Source organism: Malaya genurostris, chromosome 1 (genome assembly GCF_030247185.1).
Source record: "Malaya genurostris strain Urasoe2022 chromosome 1, Malgen_1.1, whole genome shotgun sequence".
Classification (NCBI taxonomy): Eukaryota; Metazoa; Arthropoda; class Insecta; order Diptera; family Culicidae; genus Malaya; species Malaya genurostris.
Window position 1 is genome coordinate 87390705 of NC_080570.1, and position 21640 is coordinate 87412344.

The window sequence follows — 21640 nt, forward strand, 5'->3', positions numbered from 1 at the left end:
CTAGGCCTTATGATACCTTGCCTCCTCATTTCTTCAATTTCTTCGTTAATATGTTTTTTAGTGGCTTCTGGAAATCTGTATTGCCGTTTATTGATAGGCACGTTTGAAGTAGTTTCAATTTCATGTACCGCTGCATCGGTGATAGTTAATTTATCCCCCTTCAAATAGAAGACATCGCTATACGTTGCCATAATTCTCTCTATGCCTACAAAGTTTTCTCTTTTCAAGTGATCTGTATTTAATATTTCCAGTACTTTATCCGTCCGGTCCTGACCAGTTGTTTGACCGTATCTTTTATTTTCCGTTAAACTCAGGTCTTGGTTTGATTCTAAATCAAGTAAATATATATCTTCCTCGTTGCAATATCTATTTAACAAATCTTGTTCTTTTTCATTAGCAATGTTAGTTCCACAAAAGGGAAGCATACTATCTGAACGATCGTCGTTGTTGTATATTTCATTGTTGTTATGAGGCACAACATTAATGTTTTCATTTTTATTCACTTTTTGGTTTGTTTCATGTTTATCATGCTTCGATATACCGCGCTCGATGGCTTCAGCATTTACGATGATTAATTCTTTTTTGTCATTCTCCACATTATTTTTAATATTTTTCTTGATTGTACTCTCTCTACTTGTTGATTTATTTATGTAACAATTGTTGTCGCTTTTTGACAACATCTTTGGCTTTTGTTTACTATCACAAACTACTTTGTGTCTTTCATTTCGGTTTGATATTTCAATGTTGACCTTATCGTTATTTGCAGCACGCGTTCCATAATTCTCAGCTCTGTTAAAATTTTCTTTTTCCGATATTGGAATATATTCTGTTTTAATGTACTCGTTTGGTACCCTTAGGCATATGTACTCGAAATTCTGAGTGACATAAATTGTATATATCTTAAAAAACTCTGCTCCAATGATTCCAGGAACACATAAATCTTTTACTATGTAAAACCTAACTCTGTATTGAGTTTTTCCAATAATCAACGTGATTTTCACTGACCCAATAGTCTGTGATTGAGTTCCATCAAAGCCTGCAATGTATAAATTATCTTTATAGTTTATTTCCTCTGCACCTATTTTCGCAACAGTATCCCATCTCATCACGTTATAAAAGGCTCCAGTATCGAGCATATATTTAATTTTTTCATTCGGTCTATTTACTGAAGCAATTCTCACTAACAATTGATTGTTTCTAGTACAATTTATTTTCAACAATTCATGTGGTTGCATGCTTTCTTGCAATTGCCCCGTGTAATTTTTTGTCGTTTCTGTACATTGCCTACCCTGTAGACTAAGATTGGTTTGATCTTCTGTTTGGTATTTTTCCTGTACCTTGACCTCGTTACCTGCCTCGTATTCCGAGACTCTGTTCTCCTGTTTCTGATGAGTTTCATACGATTCTGTTTTTGGTTCAAATGTGAGAGGTATTTTCCGTAAGCATATCCACCCTCGGTCATTGTGCATACTAAGAACATACTTATTCATAAATCTCATTCCCAAAATACCACCTAGAGTCAAATTCTCCACTACGTCGAACTTCGTTTGGAAAATTCTTCCTTGAAATTATTTGCGTTCGAATGTCTAAATGCTCCATATCTCCTTTGATCAGGCACCTTTCTGCTTCTGATATTATTATCATATCTTCGCAATATGTTTCTATTACTGTATGTCATGCAGTTTACCCACAGTTGTTTTGCATTATATTTTAAGTGTTTACTATCAAAATTGCTATCTTCGATCAAGCATCTGTCGTTACGATAAAATTCGTTGTGTAAATTCCGGTTGTGTTTATGGGAATTTTCAATTTGTCTCTCTGGATAACATTTATATTTGTTGCTTGGGCAGAGTTTTGGTTTATCAATTGCATGGTAGGATAGCAGCCAATTTTCAATATTTGTTAATATATAGCTGATTTTTGCCTCCTCTTTTAGGAATCCTATTAATTCTTGAAACTTAAGAAGCCTGTGATTTTTTGCTAGTTGCTTTAAGTTTTTATTCGATAATCCTGCTATAAAATGAATCGTTAATGCTCTTTCTGCAAAGGATTTTTGTACTTCCTCCGTGACTTGATTCTCTTGTTGAGCGTCAATAAATTCCATTATTTGTAGCGCTCTTTCAGCGTACTCTTCAAAAGATTCTCCATATTTTTGTTCAAGAGTTTCGATCCTGATAAGAATCTCTTCTACTGTAACTTTTACTGCAAATTGATCTCTCAAATTTTGGAATACATCATTTATTGTATTGGCTCTTATTCTATTGATAAAAGTTGCGGCATTTCCTTTTAATTTCGTAAGTATCACATTTGCTAAAGGTTTTTCATTCGCACCTTGCGGGATTTGCTCCGCAAAATAACTTATTTGACATAAAAATGGTTCCAGTTCATTAACTGAACCATGAAATTCTGGTATACATTGTATTGCATCCAACATCGGAAATCGATAGGCACCACCGCCTTCAGTATTATTTTCGTTCGCCATTGTCAATGTGACTTTAATTCGCCATGCCGCTTTATCTTTTTAACTAGTAGCACTTCATTTCATTTTTATACTCTTGTATTTTTGTAAAACCTCAGTTTTATGTTTTTTTTACGAGCATAATTTATAACATATGCAGGAATTTTTCAAACACGCTGTGCGCTTCTAATAGTTTTGTTTTCACTACCCCCCACCAGTACGATTTCCGTCGACTACCTAACAGTGAGAAACTACGATCTTGACCGTGGTCATGGTCGACAAACAAAAAGAACAATCATCGTAAACAAACTTGACCTAGTTTTAAATTACTGGTCATTGTATAACACATCTCAATAAGAAGCCCTGCACGAGCAACTCTCGCCCGGAATTGCAATTTTTGCGCTGTTCTTTTAGTATTACAACATCAATTACAACACAGGGGTTTTAAAATTTGATTCGAATGAACTGATAACATCAGTTCCATCATATTATGTGTTGAAAATTATGGGAAACGCAAAACCACTGTTAGAAATCTTTTTTACACGAAATTATTACACCGTATGATATACCATACACACAAATGTTAGCATCGTGTGCAACTCTAACCAGCATAAAATACCAAACTGACATGTAAATGTAATTTATTATTTTGCTACAACTCATGTAACCTATATTAGTTAAATATTTTGATTGGAATCTCGAAATACCTGTTAGTCATAGCAAATTTGATATGTTCCAAACATCTACAAATCATCGTAGGCCGCAATATCTTGACCATGGCCAACACAGTTTCAAATTTCCTAGTATTACATATCATACGAGAATTTAATCTGCGCTAGTAATGTTTCAATCGCTCGCGTAGTCGATCGTGCGAAGTTATTACCCTTTATTGTTGTTATTATTTACACTGTATGTATCATCATTCATCATACCGCTGCTATGCGCGTGGTTTAAAATGCATTGTTTGCGCTTTTTGTCACTATTCCGGATATGTGCATAGGTTGTTACTTTGAATCGTGGATGACATGTCGTCATCGTGAATGGGTTTCAATATATTTTATTAGTACGAGAAAACGTTCTACCGTTTCATTTGAGATTTATTTGTACTATTTAAGATACTTTGAATTTAAAATGCAAAACTACTTGTTCCGATATTTTTCTTATGTTATAGTTGGTTGCAAAAATATGAACCAACAATCATTGCCGAAGCATAAGCGGTTGTCAAATATAAGAGTCAGATATATGTCTGTTTCTTTATTTCATTTCATTCGCGCGCCCATCAAGTTCAATGGCTACTCAATGATATTATTGTCGATAGGTGTACGCGATAGTATCTGCTGCGTTTGCTCGTTTTGTCAATCTATATATTATGTGCTTTCATTAGCACCGAAATGCCAGCGCGAACGTTGATTATTAGTACGATCAGAACTTCGTATGCACTCAGTCAATTATGTACCTGACCGCTTTTATTCTAACATCTGCTCGCGTAATAAATCCTAATTTTTTTTCACTCTAACGTTCGCAAACCTGACCGAAGTGAATAGAAACTCAATAGAAACTCAAATTTTATAGAAACTCAAATTTTTAACATGACCGCGGATATCACTGGTACCGACAATGTACAGACTGCTGAGTTCATAAACCTGCCTTGCCGTGCGTTTATTTGTCCACTGTATATAAAAAAACCTGTTATAATCCACCTAGTGGTGTAATGATGCCTTTCTCATATCAATCAAACTATCATATATAATACTGTGGTATTCTTCAAAATTATTTTTCTTCGATATAAAAGAATAATCGAAATGGATTTGTTTGACCGTCTACAGATTAAAACTATCAATTGGAAAAGATTTGAGGTCGATTCAGAAAACTTTTCACGGTTTTTCGCTCTTTTCAGTGATGGTATAAAATTTTTAACACACTTTACCCAATATTTCCGGATCCGGAAGTCGGATCCGGATGAAATTCAGGAATTACGTATGGGACCACAGGACCTTTCATTTGAACCTAAGTTTGTGAAAATCGGTCGCGCCATCTATGAGAAAAGTTAGAACACATTTTTTTGCACATTTTACCCCATAAAGTTAGTGCAAAAAACGTTACATACACAAATACGCACATACACACACACATACACACACAGACATTTTGCGTACTCGACGAACTGAGTCGAATGGTATATGACACTCGGCCCTCCGGGCCTCGGTTCAAACGTTCAAACGGTTTTCACAGTGATTGCATAACCTTTCTATATGAGAAAGGCGAAAAAAAAATTTTTTCTTCGATTCTTAAAAGAATAACCGAAATCGGTTTGTTTGACCGTCTACTGATAAATACCATCAAATTGGAAAAGATTTGAGGTCGATTTAGAAATTTTTTTAAGGTTTTTCCCCATTTTCAGTGATGGTGTACAATTTTTAACACACTTTACCCTATATTTCCGGATCCGGAAGTCGGATCCGCATGAAATTCAGGAATAACGCATGAGACCACAGGACCTTTCATTTGAATCTAAGTTTGTGAAAATCGGTTGCGCCATCTATGAGAAAAGTTAAAACACATATTTTCTTTTTTTTGCACATTTTACCCCATAACTCTCGAACCAAAAGTCGGATCCAAATAATATTCAGGAATTTTGTATGGGACCTCAAGACGTTTCATTTGAATCTAAGTTTGTGAAAATCGGTTCAGCCATCTCTGAGAAAAGTTAGTGCACTTATTTTCACAATTTTTTGCACATTTTACCCCATAATTCCGGAACCGGAAGTCGGATCCAAATAATTTTCAGGAATTTTGTATGGGACCACAAGACCTTTCATTTGAATCTAAGTTTGTGAAAATCGGTTCAGCCATCTCCGAGAAAAGTTAGTGCAAAAAAACGTTACATACACACATACGCACATACACACACACACACACATACACACACACAGACATTTTGCGTACTCGACGAACTGAGTCGAATGGTATATGACACTCGGCCCTCCGGGCCTCGGTTCAAAAGTCGGTTTTCACAGTGATTGCATAACCTTTCTATATGAGAAAGGCAAAAATGTAGACTCACCTGATTATAACTGTCTTCATTTTAAATTCACTCGCGGCACAATACCTCCTCTCGAATAGCGTTCCGTATATTTTTTCAAATGTTTTTTTTTCTTTTCACTGTCACCACAATGCGTTGCACGAGCGGCGAGAGGGGTAGTTCTTTCGAAGCACTTATAGACCGCACAAATTCCTTGTTTTTTTCTTTTATTTCTTTTATTTCTATTTCTAATAATTTTTCCACTTTAATGCCCTAATTTTCCTACAGCACATAACTTTGTGCCTGACCTAACTCTTATGAACACTTTGAACTATTCTTTTCTTAACTACTGTTTTTGGCCTGAGTAATGGTGTCCAAGTTTGATTACGGTGTTACCCGGTCGCCCAAGGAGCATTACTCTACAGTAAAATTAAGGAAAAAGCCTTGTTTAAACCAAAAACCGACCCTTTTATACTCCAATCTATGTAACTAACAAAAACCTATACTTATATATATATATATATATATATATATATATATATATATATATATATATATATATATATATATATATATATATATATATATATATATATATATATATATCTGGTAGACTAACTACCACCTATAACTACCTACGTGAATTCACTGCGATCGCGTCGCTTATGTACATAATCAATTAATTGCAATATGTTGAAATAGCCAGCCGTGGGCATTACAATGACTCAACTGGTCTACTGCCTGTACTAGCTAAGATATAGATTTCTATGGAAAAATTAGGGCTGCTGCACACAACTCTGATCATTGAAAATGGCCGAATCTTTACACATTTATTACAAACGCACTAAAGAAATTATGGTTAACATGAAATCTTTAGCGAAGCAAAATCAAACATACTTGGCACACTGGGAAGCAATAAACCAGTTTCTAGAACAAGAATGTTTGGCTGCTTTTACAAATGGACTCAGTAAACCATATTTCGGATATGCTCAAACTGCTCCACCAAGTGATTTAGAGGATGCCTGTGCATTCTTGTGTAGATTCCAAAATGCAGAGAAAACTAAAACACACACCCAAGCAGCGTTCGAGCAACAACCTAATTCCAACAAAAATTTTAAGCCTTTTAATAAATCATACAACAAATATCCGGAAGCACAATCTTCAACCCGGCACAAAAATTCATCAGACAGGCAAAAAACGACACCAATGGAAATAGACCCATCAGTGGGTTCTAACAGAATTTACAATCACGATGCCGAGCAGGAAGACAACGAATTAGATATAAGCGACACCGAAGAGGAAGTAGAAGCCGAAGAATCAAGTGTAAATTTTCAAATTATCTTTCCTCACAATGCGCTGACCTGAATGCAATAAATGGATTACCCTATGTAACAGTTAAACCGACGACACGACCAGGCACTTCGAAGAAAAATTGGCAATGAAATTGTCCATTAACGATTTACCGCCAGTTACCGCAAATATAGCGACCCCTTGATAATGATAAAAATAATCTTCTTGAGCAAACACTGTTTATGTTGCTACGAACTAGTTACCAAGGAGGTCCAGAGTAAATAAACAAACAATTTAAAAACGCAAGATATGCGAAAGGTACACATTTTTGTAAGGATTTTGTTCAATATAGTAGAAAATATGGATCTGTTAGTGCTTCAAGCATGGAACCAGTTACTTCTACTATGAAATCCGAAGAAGGTATCAAATCTTTCCATTATACGCAATTGAATTACTAACCAGTCAACATGTGCTAGCTCATGCGGTGGTGGACCCTCAAAGATATGAGTTGCAAAACGTTTCGTGAAAAAAAAATCGAATTCATAATCGAGAAATAAAAACAATTTATCGATCGAGCGTTTTTAATGTTCTAGCTGTAATGCTGTAGAATACGGATACAAAAATCAAACAAAAGATTGTAAAAGTAGGTAGTAGCTCACAGTCTTATTCAAGATCGCGACCAACATCACATTTCGTCGCTCTAGAATCAAACAATCTCCGTCGTAAAATTTGTTCCCGACGGTCTGGAATTCTAGAATGTAAATAGGCCAGTCTGCGCCCTGATTCAAACATAGGCGCCCCCATTCTCGTTCGATAGAATGGCGCACCATTCGTGGATGATCCCCTTCGCATAAAGATGTGAGATAATGGTTCTTAATAGATACAAACAGGATTATTACGATCTACTGTATACTCCAATTTCAGTAATCCAATTTCGGGAAGGTCCCGGTACGATGGTTATTCACGGTAGAACGTGTACGATCGCTATTTTTACGCATACGAATTTTTTTCGCTTTTCTCGGCGAGCGAGATAAGACCAACGGATTTATTCATACCGAAGTATTTGATCTGCAATGGAGGGTAAAATAGAGTTAAGGTCTATGGTAAAACGATGATTCATAACTAGTACAAGCGAATATGCCCTGCTACTGTTTTCTAATCAATCGAATGTAATATTTTCTGCCGTCCGTTCACCTTGCACTATGAACATCTAGTCAAATAACTGCTATATGTCTGCCTTTTCGGGGTGTTCTGGGCGAAGGTAAATGCTAAGCTGATCCTATTTTTTCGGTTCACAGATATCCATATTTCTTTTGGTTTATAGATATAACTTTTTTTGTGTTTTGTGGTTATTTATATAGTACGATCCATTAAAAAACATACGTTGCCATGGTTCTGGTAACTGTTATCTAAAATCAACAGTTTTCGACTTTTGTTGCCAGTTTTAATAGATTTTCAAGCAACCTCGTTTTGACATTACCAGTTACTGAGGGGTAGTTAGATTTTCGATACAGTTTATATAGACGAGTGGCAGGTCGTGTCGTCGGTTAAACTCTTTGGCAAAGACGCAAAATTACTAGTAGACAGTGGTTCAAACAAAAATTTTATTTCTCCCCGTCTGATCCCAAAATCAAAACAAGAAAAATGCAAAACCATTCGAATCTCTAACACTTCAGGGCGACATTCCGCTGATGAAAAATTTATTACGACACTTTTCGGTATGAAACAAAAAGTTCATTTTTACCTTTTAAATTTTCATGCATTTTTCGACGGTATCATTGGTTATGAAACACTCTCTGATTTAGAAGCTCTTATTGACATGAGCAATCATAAATTAGTTCTCCCACAAAAAACATTTGCCATGCAATCAAGGAAATTGGGTCCGCCGCAGATCACACTGACTGAAAATTCGACGAGAATCATTAAACTCCCTGTTTCTCAAGACAACGTTTACCTTCCTAATGATATAAAAATAGATAATGCAGTAATCCAGTCAGGATTGTATCATGCAGAAAAAGGTTTTGTAAACGCCCCGATAAGAAATTTCGGCCAAACCGTGACATTTCATTGGACGCATCCGGCAAAAACAATACAGGTAGCAGAGGTGAATAACATAAACTTAAATCACCTGCATCAAACATCTCACACACCCTACGTAGAATTAGAAAAAATGCTTAGAAGTAGTCATCTTAACTCTGAATAAAAACCTGCTTTATTGAAAACCCTTTCTAAATATTCCAAAATCCTTCACAAAGATTCAGAAAAATTGTCTTGCACTTCCACAATCCAACATCGAATTAAAACAGTTGACGACATTCCAGTGCACACGAAAACATACAGATACCCCCAGGTTCACAAAGCTGAAGTCAAGAAGCAAGTAAACGAAATGTTGGAAGATGGTATTATCCAGAATTCCATTTCACCATGGACATCTCCAATTTGGATCGTTCTAAAAAAACTTGATGCTGGCGGCAAGAAGAAATGGCGCATTGTCATAGATTACCGCAAATTAAACGAAAAAACCGTGAATGACAAATTTCCAATCCCACGAATCGAGGAAATACTCGATAGGCTTGGTCGTAGTACCTACTTCACTACGTTAGATCTAAAATCTGGATTCCACCAGATTGAAGTCCATCCCAAGGACAGGCCGAAAACCGCTTTCAGTACGGACCAAGGACATTTTGAATTCATACGTATGCCTTTCGGACTTAAAAACGCACCAGCAACTTTGCAGCGTGTAATGAGTCACATTCTTGGAAATTTAATCGGAAAGTGTTGCCTAGTCTATTTAGATGATATCATAATCTTTGGTAATTCACTTTCAATTTAAACAAAGTTCTTCAAACACTCGCTCAAGCCAATCTAAAAATTCAGCTAGACAAATGTGAGTTCCTTCAGAAGGAATGTGAGTTTTTAAGCCATATAATAACCCAAGATGGCATTCGACCAAATCCGAATAAAATTGAAAAAATTCTAGGTTGGCCAATTCCAAAGACCACTACTCAAATCAAAGGATTCTTAGGTTTGTTTGGATATTACAGGAAATTTATTCGCGACTTCGCGAAACTAACTAAACCTTTAACGAAATGTTTAAACACCTGTTTTAATCCACCTAGTGGTGTAATGATGCCTTTCTCATATCAATCAAAATATCATATATAATACTGTGGTATTCTTCAAAATTATTTTTCTTCGATTCTTAAAAGAATAATCGAAATAGATTTGTTTGACCGTCTACTGATAAAAACTATCAATTGGAAAAGATTTGAGGTCCATTTAGAAAACTTTCTACGGCTTTTCGCTCTTTTCAGTGATGGTATAAAATTTTTAACACACTTTACCCTATATTTCCGGATCCGGAAGTCGGATCCTGATGAAATTCAGGAATTACGTATGGGATCACAGGACCTTTCATTTGAACCTAAGTTTGTGAAAATCGGTCGCGCCATCTATGAGAAAATTTCGAACACATATTTTCATTTTTTTGCACATTTTACCCCATAACTCTCGAACCGGAAGTCGGATCGAAATAATATTCAGGAATTTTGTATGGGACTCACTATTTTTTGCACATTTTACCTCATAATTCCGGAACCGGAAGTCGGATCCAAATAATATTCAGGAATTTTGTATGGGACCACAAGATCATTCATTTTCTTAGTTTGTGAAAATCGGTTCAGCCATCTCCGAGAAAAGTTAGTGCAAAAAAACGTTACATACACACATACGCACATACACACACACACACAGACATTTTGCGTACTTGACGAACTGAGTCGAATGGTATATGACACTCGGCCCTCCGGGCCTCGGTTCAAAAGTCGGTTTTCACAGTGATTGCATAACCTCTCTATATGAGAAAGGCAAAAAGGATGAAAAAAATATTCCTAACGAACAATTCATTAACTGCTTCAATGATTGTAAACGATTACTGACAACCGATCCCATTTAAAATATCCTGATTTTAACAAGAAATTTATTCTTGAAACTGACGCAAGCGACTTCGCACTCGGAGCAGTTTTGTCCCAAAAATTCGATGACGGTAAAGAACACCCTATTGCATACGCATCAAGAACTTTGAATGAAGCAGAATGCAACTATTCTGCTACTGAAAAAGAATTGTTAGCCATTGTTTGGGCAACAAAACATATTAGACCGTACATTTATGGAACCCATTTTGAAATACGCACGGACCACAAACCACTCGTGTGGCTCCGACAGAAAAATGATTTAAACCGAAGACTTTTACATTGGAAACTTGCTTTAGAAGAACTTGAATTCGAAATCAAGTACAAAAAAGGAACATTAAACACAAATGCGGATGCACTTTCTCGTATCGAACCTGAACCAGAACAGCAAACAGAAATAAACGCAAACTCCTCCTCCAGTGACGACATGACACAACACTCTGCGGATACCGACGATAGCGACTTTATCCCATCGACACTTAGGCCTCTAAACGACTTCAGAAATCAAATTATTCTGCAAGAAGCGAACGAGGATAGCCAAGAATCTCCAACCTTATTTAGAAACTATCATAGAACTATAATCAAAAAGACCAATTTCGGTCCCGCCTCATTAATCAACATTTTGAAGGAATACGCCACAAATAGGTGCACTACCGGCATTTACTGTAGCGAAAAGATACTGTGTAGTTTACAAACAATATACAAGAACTATTTCTCCAGAGCGAAGACATTTAAAATAATCTGGACGCAACAATTGCTAGAAGACATAACTAACGAACTTGAACAAGACCTAATAATATAAAGACAACACAACGCAAACCACAGAGGCATTACCGAAACTAAATCCCACATATCCCGAAAATATTTTTTCCCGAATATGAAATCAAAAATTACCAAATTTATCAACCTTTGCAGGTTATGCCAAACAGCTAAATATGAAAGAAGGCCATATAAACTAACAGCAACACCTACAAAACCGTTGCAAATTGTGCATATGGACATTTTTATCATCAATAACAAACATTATCTAATATTATGCGATAAGTTTTCAAGACTAACAATGGCGATCCCTCTAAGGACACGCAACGCTATACACATACTTAAAGCTATAACTCACTTCTTTTTAAACGTAGGAAAACCTTCCCTTCTCGTCATGGACCAAGAAGCATCATTCACTTCAACAACAATTAAAGAGTTCCTTGAAGAAAATGATGTTGAGTACCATTATACAAGTGTTGGGCAGTCCTCTTCCAACGCAACGGTTGAAATTGTTCACAGAACGTTGAGAGAACTGCATAACATATTGAGTATTAGAGAAACAACAAAAGATTTGTCAGAAACAGCAAAAATTAATTTGGCAGTCTCTATTTATAACGAATCGATACACTCGCAAACAAAATTAACCTCTAAAGAGCTATTCTTTGGCTTTAAAAATAAGGAAACGGTACCCGAAGATTTAGAAGAAAGAATTAGACAAAAAGAGATATTCTACAGAATCTTTTCTGAAAAATATGAACAAAAGAAGCTCAGAGATTTAGAAAAACTCAACAAGAGCAGAGAAGGGCCTGAAAATTTCCCTTTAAATGACACGATCTTCGAGAGAAAACGCAATAATCTAAAACACCAACCTCGATATCAAGAACTAAAAGTAGTAGAAAATAGGGAAACTAACATAATTGACGAGAGCGGAAGAAATATCCACAAAACTAAGCTAAAACGAAAACGAAATATTTTACCCTAACAATAATTAATAATTTGTCTTCGATTTAATGTTTCTTTACAGCTGGAAGATGACACCCAGAGTTACTATAATTTATTGTTGCATCATACTTCTGTAGTGTGATTTCATCAGTCCTTCTGACATAGAAATAATCGAACTAAACAACAATCCAGGCATTGTTGTTTTCAAACCCAAACCCGTTTTTTAAAGAAGGTTCCCACACGCTAATTCACAAATTCAATCTGTATCCATTTAGAATTATCTTAAAACAATATAAAACAATTATCAACAAACTAGAAGAAAATTCAAATATTATCGAAATAGTCAACATTTTAAAACAAAAACATAGCCAAGCTTATTTTGTACTAGAAAATCTAACTATAAAACGAAGGAAAACAAAAAGATCTCTCAATTTTCTTGGATTTACTATATAAATGATAACGGGAAACCTTGATAATGAAGATTTACTCAAAATTGAAAATCAATTGGAATCTTTGAAATATTCAAACAATGCTTTAATTACAGAAAACAATGAACAGGTCAGTAAATGAGTTATTTGAAAGCAGGATTAACAATTTAACAAAAGAAGCTTATAGACAATCTATAGAAATTGATAGCATCATAAAACAAGCTAGGTTGAGTTTAGACAGGCCAATCGACTGGAAACACATTATACACTTACACAGCATCATCTTCAACATCGACATGATCCACAACCAGCTGATGACAATCTTCGAATCAATACAACTATCGAAACTTGGTATAATATCAAAAACGTTCTTACAACCTCCAGAACTGGAATCACAAGGCATATCAATTGAAAGCTACGATCAAACTTATGAGTTTCTGGAACCCGTAGCTTTACATAACGATTCAGACATAATAGTCCTCATCAAAATTCTCAAGCTTAGACGAGGAGAATATGTACAAAAACAAACACGTTTACACCATTCCACACCGACTCTGCATTAGAACTGGAACTTGACTTTGAGGTCACTTGATTCTCAAGCCTCACAATGCACACATATTCCTATGCATACTGTATCATACTCCGCTACTGAACTAGCCACTAACTCTTGAAGCAAAAAACTACTTAATTTGTCTACCGGGTCAACTCCCGTGACTAGCGCCTAGTTACCGCACTCTGTAAAACTGAACTGGCTCCTAACTTTTCCCAACTAGGGGTTTTTAAGCTCCTAACATTTCACTAACTGTTCGGCCTAAACCCGAGACCATCGTGACCGTTACCGCGGTTGTCCGTGAAATTTCTTTGCTTACGCAGGGCACCTCAGTGTCGCGCAAACAAAAACATTGAGGCAACCCCGAGCGCATTCCAAGAGCGTGTAAACAAAAACTGCTGCGCCAATGCAAACTAGCAATGCAGCAAATTCGCTAAGGGCGCTGCAAGAGTCTTGTTAGCCAGTGCAAAACAGGCTAATGAGATCGTTCAAAGTGAGCATTTCACGCGGGAGTATCGCGTATACGTACCAGCTCGCGAAGTCGAGATAGACGGCGTAATCACCGATCCAAGTCTGACTTGCGAGGACGTTCTTGGGCATGGGGCAGGCGGTTTAAAAAACCCCCTACTCAAGAACGTTAAGATACTGGACTGCAAGCAATTGCGTTCAGTATCGACCGCTGAGGATGGGACTAAGTCCTATATCCCGTCGGACTCGTATCGGGTGACTTTCGCTGGCTCGGCTTTGCCTAATTACGTCCTCCTGGACCGAGTTCGTTTACCTGTTCGCCTTTTTGTATTTTTTTCATGAACTGCACCAATTGCAAACAACTGGGACATACAGCATCATACCTTTTTGCAGTTTTTTTTATGAACTGCACCAATTGCAAACAATTGGGACATACAACATCCCATTGTTGCAATAAATCCCGGTGCATAAAGTGTGGAGGGAGTCATGCGGATAACTCCTGCAGTGGATACAATGAAAATTGCTCTACTGTAAGGAGGGGCCGCATGACCTCTCTGATTGTCCCGTGTTCAATTTGCGTAAGGATAAAATAAAGCGTTCACTCAAACAACATTCCAAACGCTCATTTGCGGAAATGTTGAAATGTGCTATGCCACCTACCGAAAATCCTTACGCTTACTTGTCAACTGACGAGAGCGAATATGATGACCCCCTCAAAGGTACATCTTCGGCTGTCCCTCATAGCTCATCAATCAGAAAGAGAAGAAATAAATCTTCTCAAAAGATCTCTAGTAGGGGTTCGAAGATGTCCTCTGATGGGTCTCGAAATATTACAACAACTGATAGTGATGGCAAAAAACCAGAGAAAAAAGTTCCAGGCCTTGGAAAATTAAATTATAAGCAAGAATCTCCATCACTTCCTGGGACTTCAAAACCCCCGAAAGTCCCTAAAGATCAGTCAGAGAATTTACCAGATACTGGGTTTGTTTAATTCTCTGATACTGTGGACTGGATCATGTCTACTTTCAATATTTCTGAACCACTTAAAAGCCATCCCAAAAAAAATCCTTTCAAATTTCTAGTAAATAATCTGAAATGTGACGCATTTCCATTGTGCGAAATTTGGCTAACTTCTGAAATACCCTTGAACTTCCGTGATTTTAACATTATTCGTCTGGATCGAGATAATTCCTATGGAGGAGTACTTTTGGGGATCAAAAAGTGCTATTCTTTCTATCGCATTAACCTCCCCTCGATACCAGGTATTGAAGTTGTCGCATGTCATGTTACAATCAAAGGCAAGGACCTTTGCTTTGTTTCCATCTACATTCCCCCAAGAGCCTCGGTTGGGCATCGGCGGCTCAGTGATATCATACAGCTCCTTCCCGCACCGACGTTGGTTTTAGGAGACTTTAACTCACACGGTACGGGATGGGGCTGTCTTCACGACGACAACAGATCAGCTATAATCCATGATATCTGCGACAACTTCAATATGACAATCTTGAATACGGCAGAAATGACACGAATTCCTGCACCACCAGCAAGACCAAGTGGGCTAGACTTATTCCTTTGCGGTTGGACTGCACGTGGAAGGTTATCCCTGATCCCCACGGTAGCGATCATCTACCTATCGTGATTTCAATCGCCTACGGATTAAGACCATCGGAGACAATCAATGTTTCGTATGACCTCACACGAAATATTGATTGGAAATGCTACGCAAATTTGATATCTGAGAAACTAGAAACAACACAAGAACTTCCTCCGGAGGAAGAGTACACGTTCTTGGCTGGCTTGATTCTCGACACCGCGACTTAAGCTCAGACGAAACGTGTACCCGGCGCGAAACTAACATTCGTCCCCCCAACCCGTGGTGGGACAAAGAGTGCTCAGTATTAAACGCTGAGAGAGCATCATCATTTGTCGAGTTTAGGAAAAACGGAACACCTGATAGTTTAAAAATCTACGCGACATGGGACGCTAAAATGAAAAGCTTGATTAAGGCAAAGAAAAACGGATATTGGCGCCGATTCGCAGACGGATTATCGAGAGAAACATCAATGAGCACTCTTTGGAACATAGCCCGACAAATGCGCAACAAAAACACCACAAACGAAAGCGAGGAATATTCTAACCGCTGGATATTCGATTTCGCTAAAAAAGTATCCCCTGACTCTGCTCCGGACCAGAGGATCTCCCGCGCCGTGACGTCAAATACAAACGAAACACCGTTTTCGATGGTAGAGTTCTCACTTGCGCTCTTATCGTGTAACAATAAAGTTCCGGGATTAGACAAAATCAAATTCAACTTGTTGAAAAAATTGCCTGACTCAGCCAAAAGACATTTATTGAATTTATTCAATAAGCTTCTTGAGAATAATATTGTCCCACACGACTGGAGACAAGTAAGAGTTATTGCCATTCAAAAACCAGGGAAACCAGCCTCCGACCACAATTCGTATCGGCCGATTGCTATGCTTTCCTGTATCCGGAAATTGTTCGAAAAAATGATTCTGTTTCGTCTAGACAATTGGGTCGAGACTAATGGCTTACTTTCAGATACACAATTCGGCTTCCACAGGGGCAAAGGAACGAACGATTGTCTTGTTGCGTGAAGAACAAAATGGCGTCAGTTTTCCTAGACATCAAGGGGGCTTTTGATTCAGTTTCCATAAACATCCTATCTGAGAAGTTGCATTAGCATGGTCTTTCACCAATTTTGAATATTTTTTGTCGTGAATACGACTTACTTTACTATGGGGTGCCTTTTCAAAATTAACCCTCTGAGAGAGCTATAAGTTTCTGATCGTGAATATCTCTTGAATCAACATAATTTTTGCTACATGCCATCAGAAATATGATCACAATTTTATGATAAAATTTTCAGTTGTGTGACATAATCTCAAATAGTTCAAAATTAAACTTTTCTGAAATGTTTGGTATAAACGAGTATCAAATATGATAATTCATATGGCGCGTTTGCCTTTCTCGTATTTTGAAAGCTCATAGCTCAGTGATCTGTGGAAGGATTTATATAATCTAACTACCAATAGAATCGAAATTTTTCAACTTAAACGTGTATAGCAAAATCATTGAAGTATTTCAATAGTACTCTATTGAAAAACCTATCTCATTTGACCCATGTCAACACCAGCCAATCAGAACGCGTTCTGAGGAAGAGAAGAAAATAGCTTCTGCTGTACAACAAATCGTTCAAGAAAAATGTTCCGAAATGTGGTGAATATCGTAGTGAGTTCCTCAATTTGGTCCTTCTGAATGCTGGAAATGAATCCCTGCAGCATATTGATAGTTTTTTTTCAATAAATTATGCAAATCCGAAATGAAATAATCGATATTAAAATCCTGTATGCGGCTATTTTTATAGCCGTTAGGACCGCCCATTAGTGAAAAAGCTACAAACGAAATCAGGTAAAAACAAGCCACTCAACAAAATTTGAATCAGTTTGGATTCAATCGCCACTGCGAGCAGATGTGTTTTGTGTCGTCTGCACAGCTAGTTCCGCTTTCGACAAGAGCGATTACGTCACAGCTGCCATTCATTTCGATGGATGAAAAGCAACGTTGGAGAGCATTATAAAAAATCAGCCGTTCTAATGGCTCTAAAAGTTTTCTGAAGAACTATTAGGATGTGTTGTTCGCAAATCGAAAGAAAATATCCTCAGTTTAGTTCAAATGTAGAACAGTTTGGTTAGATTTTTGCACTTTTCGCTGTGTGAAATTCACAGTAATCGAGATTAAGTGAAGCCTTCTTTGTTTTTACGAAAAATGTGGAAAAGAGGAATGCTTGCATAATTCATACAATTGATCAACTAATTGATATTCGGAAGTGTGGAACATGTCATTTGTTTTCGTATTCACGACATCCAGTTATGTCTCTGACATTACCCATCCGCCTTTTTTTGTATAATCTATTGTCCGAGAAATCCATGTATTTCGCGCATGGTGATTTGTCGACAATACGATTCAGTTACATGGGACTTCCTCAGGGCTCATGCTTAAGCCCCCTTTTATACAATTTTTACGTAAACAACATTGATGAATGTATCAACACATCTTGCACGCTAAGACAACTTGCCGACGACAGCGTTGTGTCTATTATAGGATCCAAAGCAGCAGATCTCCAAGAACCATTGCAGGATACCCTCGACAACTGGTCGACATGGGCTCTTCAAATGGGTATCGAGTTTTCTACGGAGAAAACTGTGCTGGTTGTATTTTCAAGGAAGCGAGAATCAGCACAATTACAGCTTCAACTAGGGGGTGAAAACATAGCTCATGTCTTCACATTTAAAAATCTCTGGGTCTGGTTCGACTCCAAAGGCACCTGTGGATGTCACATTAGGTATCTGAAACAAAAATGCCAGCAGAGAATCAATTTTCTTCGCACAATAACCGGAACCTGATCAGGCTTTACCAAACAACGATATTGTCCGTAATGCAATATGGATACTTCTGCTTCCGATCCGCCGCGAACACCCATTTCATGAAACTGGAAAGAATTCAGTATCGTTGTTTGTGTATTGCCTTAGGTTGCATGCAGTCGACTCACACGATGAGTCTCGAAGTGCTCGCGGGCGCCCTACCGTTGAAAAATCGATTCTGGCATCTCTCATATCGATTGCTAATCCGATGCGATATCTTGAATCCGATGGTGATTGAAAACTTCGAAAGGCTTGTCGAGCTCAATTCTCAGACCCGTTTTATGTCCTTGTATTTTGGTTACATGGCTCAGAATAATAATCCTTCTTCGTTTGTTTCCAACCGTGCTCATTTCTCGGATACTTCTGATTCTACTGTGTTCTTCGACACATCCATGAAAGAAGAGATTCGTTTAATTCCGGATCACATACGCCCTCAAGTAGTCTCTAATATTTTTAATAATAATTTAGAACAGTCAACTGTGAAAAAATGTTTTACACTGACGGATCAAACATCAACAGGTTGACAGGCTTCGGCATCTTCATTCAGAACATCACTGCTTCGTACAAACTCAGTGATCCGGCTTCAGTTTACGTCGCAGAATTAGATGCTATTCAGTACACCCTTGAGATCATTGAAACCAAAGACCATTACTTCATTGCCACGGACAGTCTAAGCTCAATAAAAGCTCTCCGGACAATGAAGCCAGTGCAGTATCCCCCATAATTCCTGGGGAAAATACGGGAACATATGAGAACTTTACCTGAACGGTCTTATTTAATATCGTTAGTCTGGGTCCCTTTGCATTGTTCCATTCCGGGCAATGAAAAGGCAGACATTGGCTAAGGTGGGCGCATTAGAAGGTGATATTTATGAAAGACCAATCTGCTTCAATGAATTTTTTAGTATCTCTCGTCAGAAAACTCTCGAAAGTTGGCAAACTTCATCTAGCAATGGCGAACTGGGACGATGATTACATTCCATTATCCCTAGGGTATCGACGAAACCTTGGTTCAGGTGGATGAACGTGAGTCGCGATTTCATTCGTGTTATGTCGCGGCTCATGTCAAATCACTACACTTTCAACGCACACCTCCGGCGTGTTGGGCTCGCGGAGAGCGGTCTCTGCACCTGTGGCGACGATTATCAGGACATCGAGCATGTCGTGCGTAGAGTATCGTGACGCCAGGTCGAAGCTACTAGAATCCCTTAGGGCTCGAGGTAGACCGCCTGAGGTTTCCGGTTCGGGATGTGTTGGCGAGTCGGGATAGTTTATATATGCTTCTTATATACCAGTACCTTAAACACATTGATATACAAGTGTAATGTGTTATCCCTCGCTCAGAAAGTATAATCTCCACCCACAGGTTCGACACTAACATCCGCCCGATTCTCTCGATCCCCGTCCCTGCCCACCATCTTCATTGGAGCTAACAAGATCTTTTTTTTTTGTCATAAACTTTTTCGTTCCCCTAACTAGATTCTATATATATTCTCTTCCGTAACATCACCATCATCGTCCACGGAAGACCACTCCAGTCGAAAACCAGCATGCGGGCCACCCGCCGGGCCTTCGTAGCCTGGGGGTGTTTCCCGCGGACCCACACGGACCGAAGGATGCGGCCAACATGGATATTCGCCAACGCCATATGGAAGACCCTCATGCAATATTCAATTCACTGGCCACTGCCGATCGCCAGCTGAAAGCTGAATTCTCGAGAATCCGCTACCTCATAATGATACTATTCTAGTTTTAAGTTAGTCGTAATTAAGATTAGTAAATACCCTCGGCATCTTAGAGATTAGGCAGTTTGCTTAAAATTATATTATAATATTGAATAAAAAAAAAACAATATAATAACAAAATCAGTTATGATGTTATCAAACAATAATGATCAGAATTTAAAAAAACTGAAAGAAGAAATCAAATCACTAAATAAATTATTCATATAATAAAAAACCCTTCTTAATCCACCTAGTGGTGTGATAATGCCTTTCTCTTCTTTCATAACAGTCTCATGAAAATATGTTTCATACATTTATTAAATAATTTTAGACGCCAAATGATTCAGATTGATTCGAGTAGTTCACAAAAGCATGCTTCAGTGTTTATGTCACACAGTCAGCATCATTTTTCCAAACTAGTGCTTGACATTTGCGTTGCCTATTTGTATGAGAACAGTGAAAAGCCTTCTTAGTCCACTTAGTGATGTTTTCATATATCTTGAAAAATCACCATAGGGGGGAGTACATGAAATTTTCGAAATCGAAAAAAAATTTTTGATGCCAAAAGGCTTAGAATTGCATGAAACGTCGAGATTTAGTGTCATCTCGAAAAAAAAATTTTTTGAAAAAATCGACTTTTTGGGACTTTTTGGGAAAAAATATGAAAATTTTTCTAAGTCCCAGAAAGTTGATTTTTTCAAAAAATTTTTTTTTTGAGATGACACTAAATTTCGATGTTTTATGCAGTTTTAAGAGTTTTGGCATCAAAAAAAATTTTCGATTTTGGAAATTTCATGTACTCCCCCCTATGGTGCTTTTTCAAGATCGAAAATTGTCAAACCTTTACCACCGGGCAGCACCCCTTACGCATGTCCGATTTAGGTCAAATTTTGCATGAAGGCTTTTTTTTGAGCACTAGAACTTCACGAAAATAGAGGTGATCCTAACATTTTGGCACCCATATATATATAAGAGCGGTAAAAATCAATTTGTTTTGTCGGTTACGTCACTTATACCATCATATATCTGGAACCAAAAGTCACAACCATTTGATCTTCGAACTTGATCAATGGCCCGACAGTAGCTTTCAAACGAGCTCAAGTTTGTTAAAATCGGATCAGCCATCTCTGAGAAAATTGAGCGCGTTCAAATACAACGCTTTTTGTCGGTTACGTCACTTATACAATCATATCTCCGGAACCAAAACTCACAGCCATTTGATCTTCGAACTTGATCAATGGTCCAACAGTAGCTTTCAAACGAGTCCAAGTTTGTTCAAATCGGTTCAGCCATCTCTGAGAAAATTGAGCGCGTTCAAATAGCACGATTTTTGTCGGTTACGTCACTTATACAATCATATCTCCGGAACCAAAAGTCACAGCCATTTGATCTTCGAACTTGATCAATGGCCCGCCAGTAGCTTTCAAACGAGTCCAAGTTTGTTCAAATCGGTTCAGCCATCTCTGAGAAAATTGAGCGCGTTCAAATACAACGCTTTTTGTCGGTTACGTCACTTATACAATCATATCTCCGGCACCAAAAGTCACAGCCATTTTATCTTCGAACTTGATCAATGCCCCGATA

General features: G+C 37.7%; 1 protein-coding gene across 4 annotated transcripts in view; it reads left to right on the forward strand.

Moving 5' to 3' along the window:
- Window positions 1–21640, forward strand: part of LOC131440661 (coiled-coil domain-containing protein 186) — a 483734-nt gene that overhangs the window by 162886 nt on the left and 299208 nt on the right. The gene's annotated exons all lie outside the window — the stretch shown is intronic.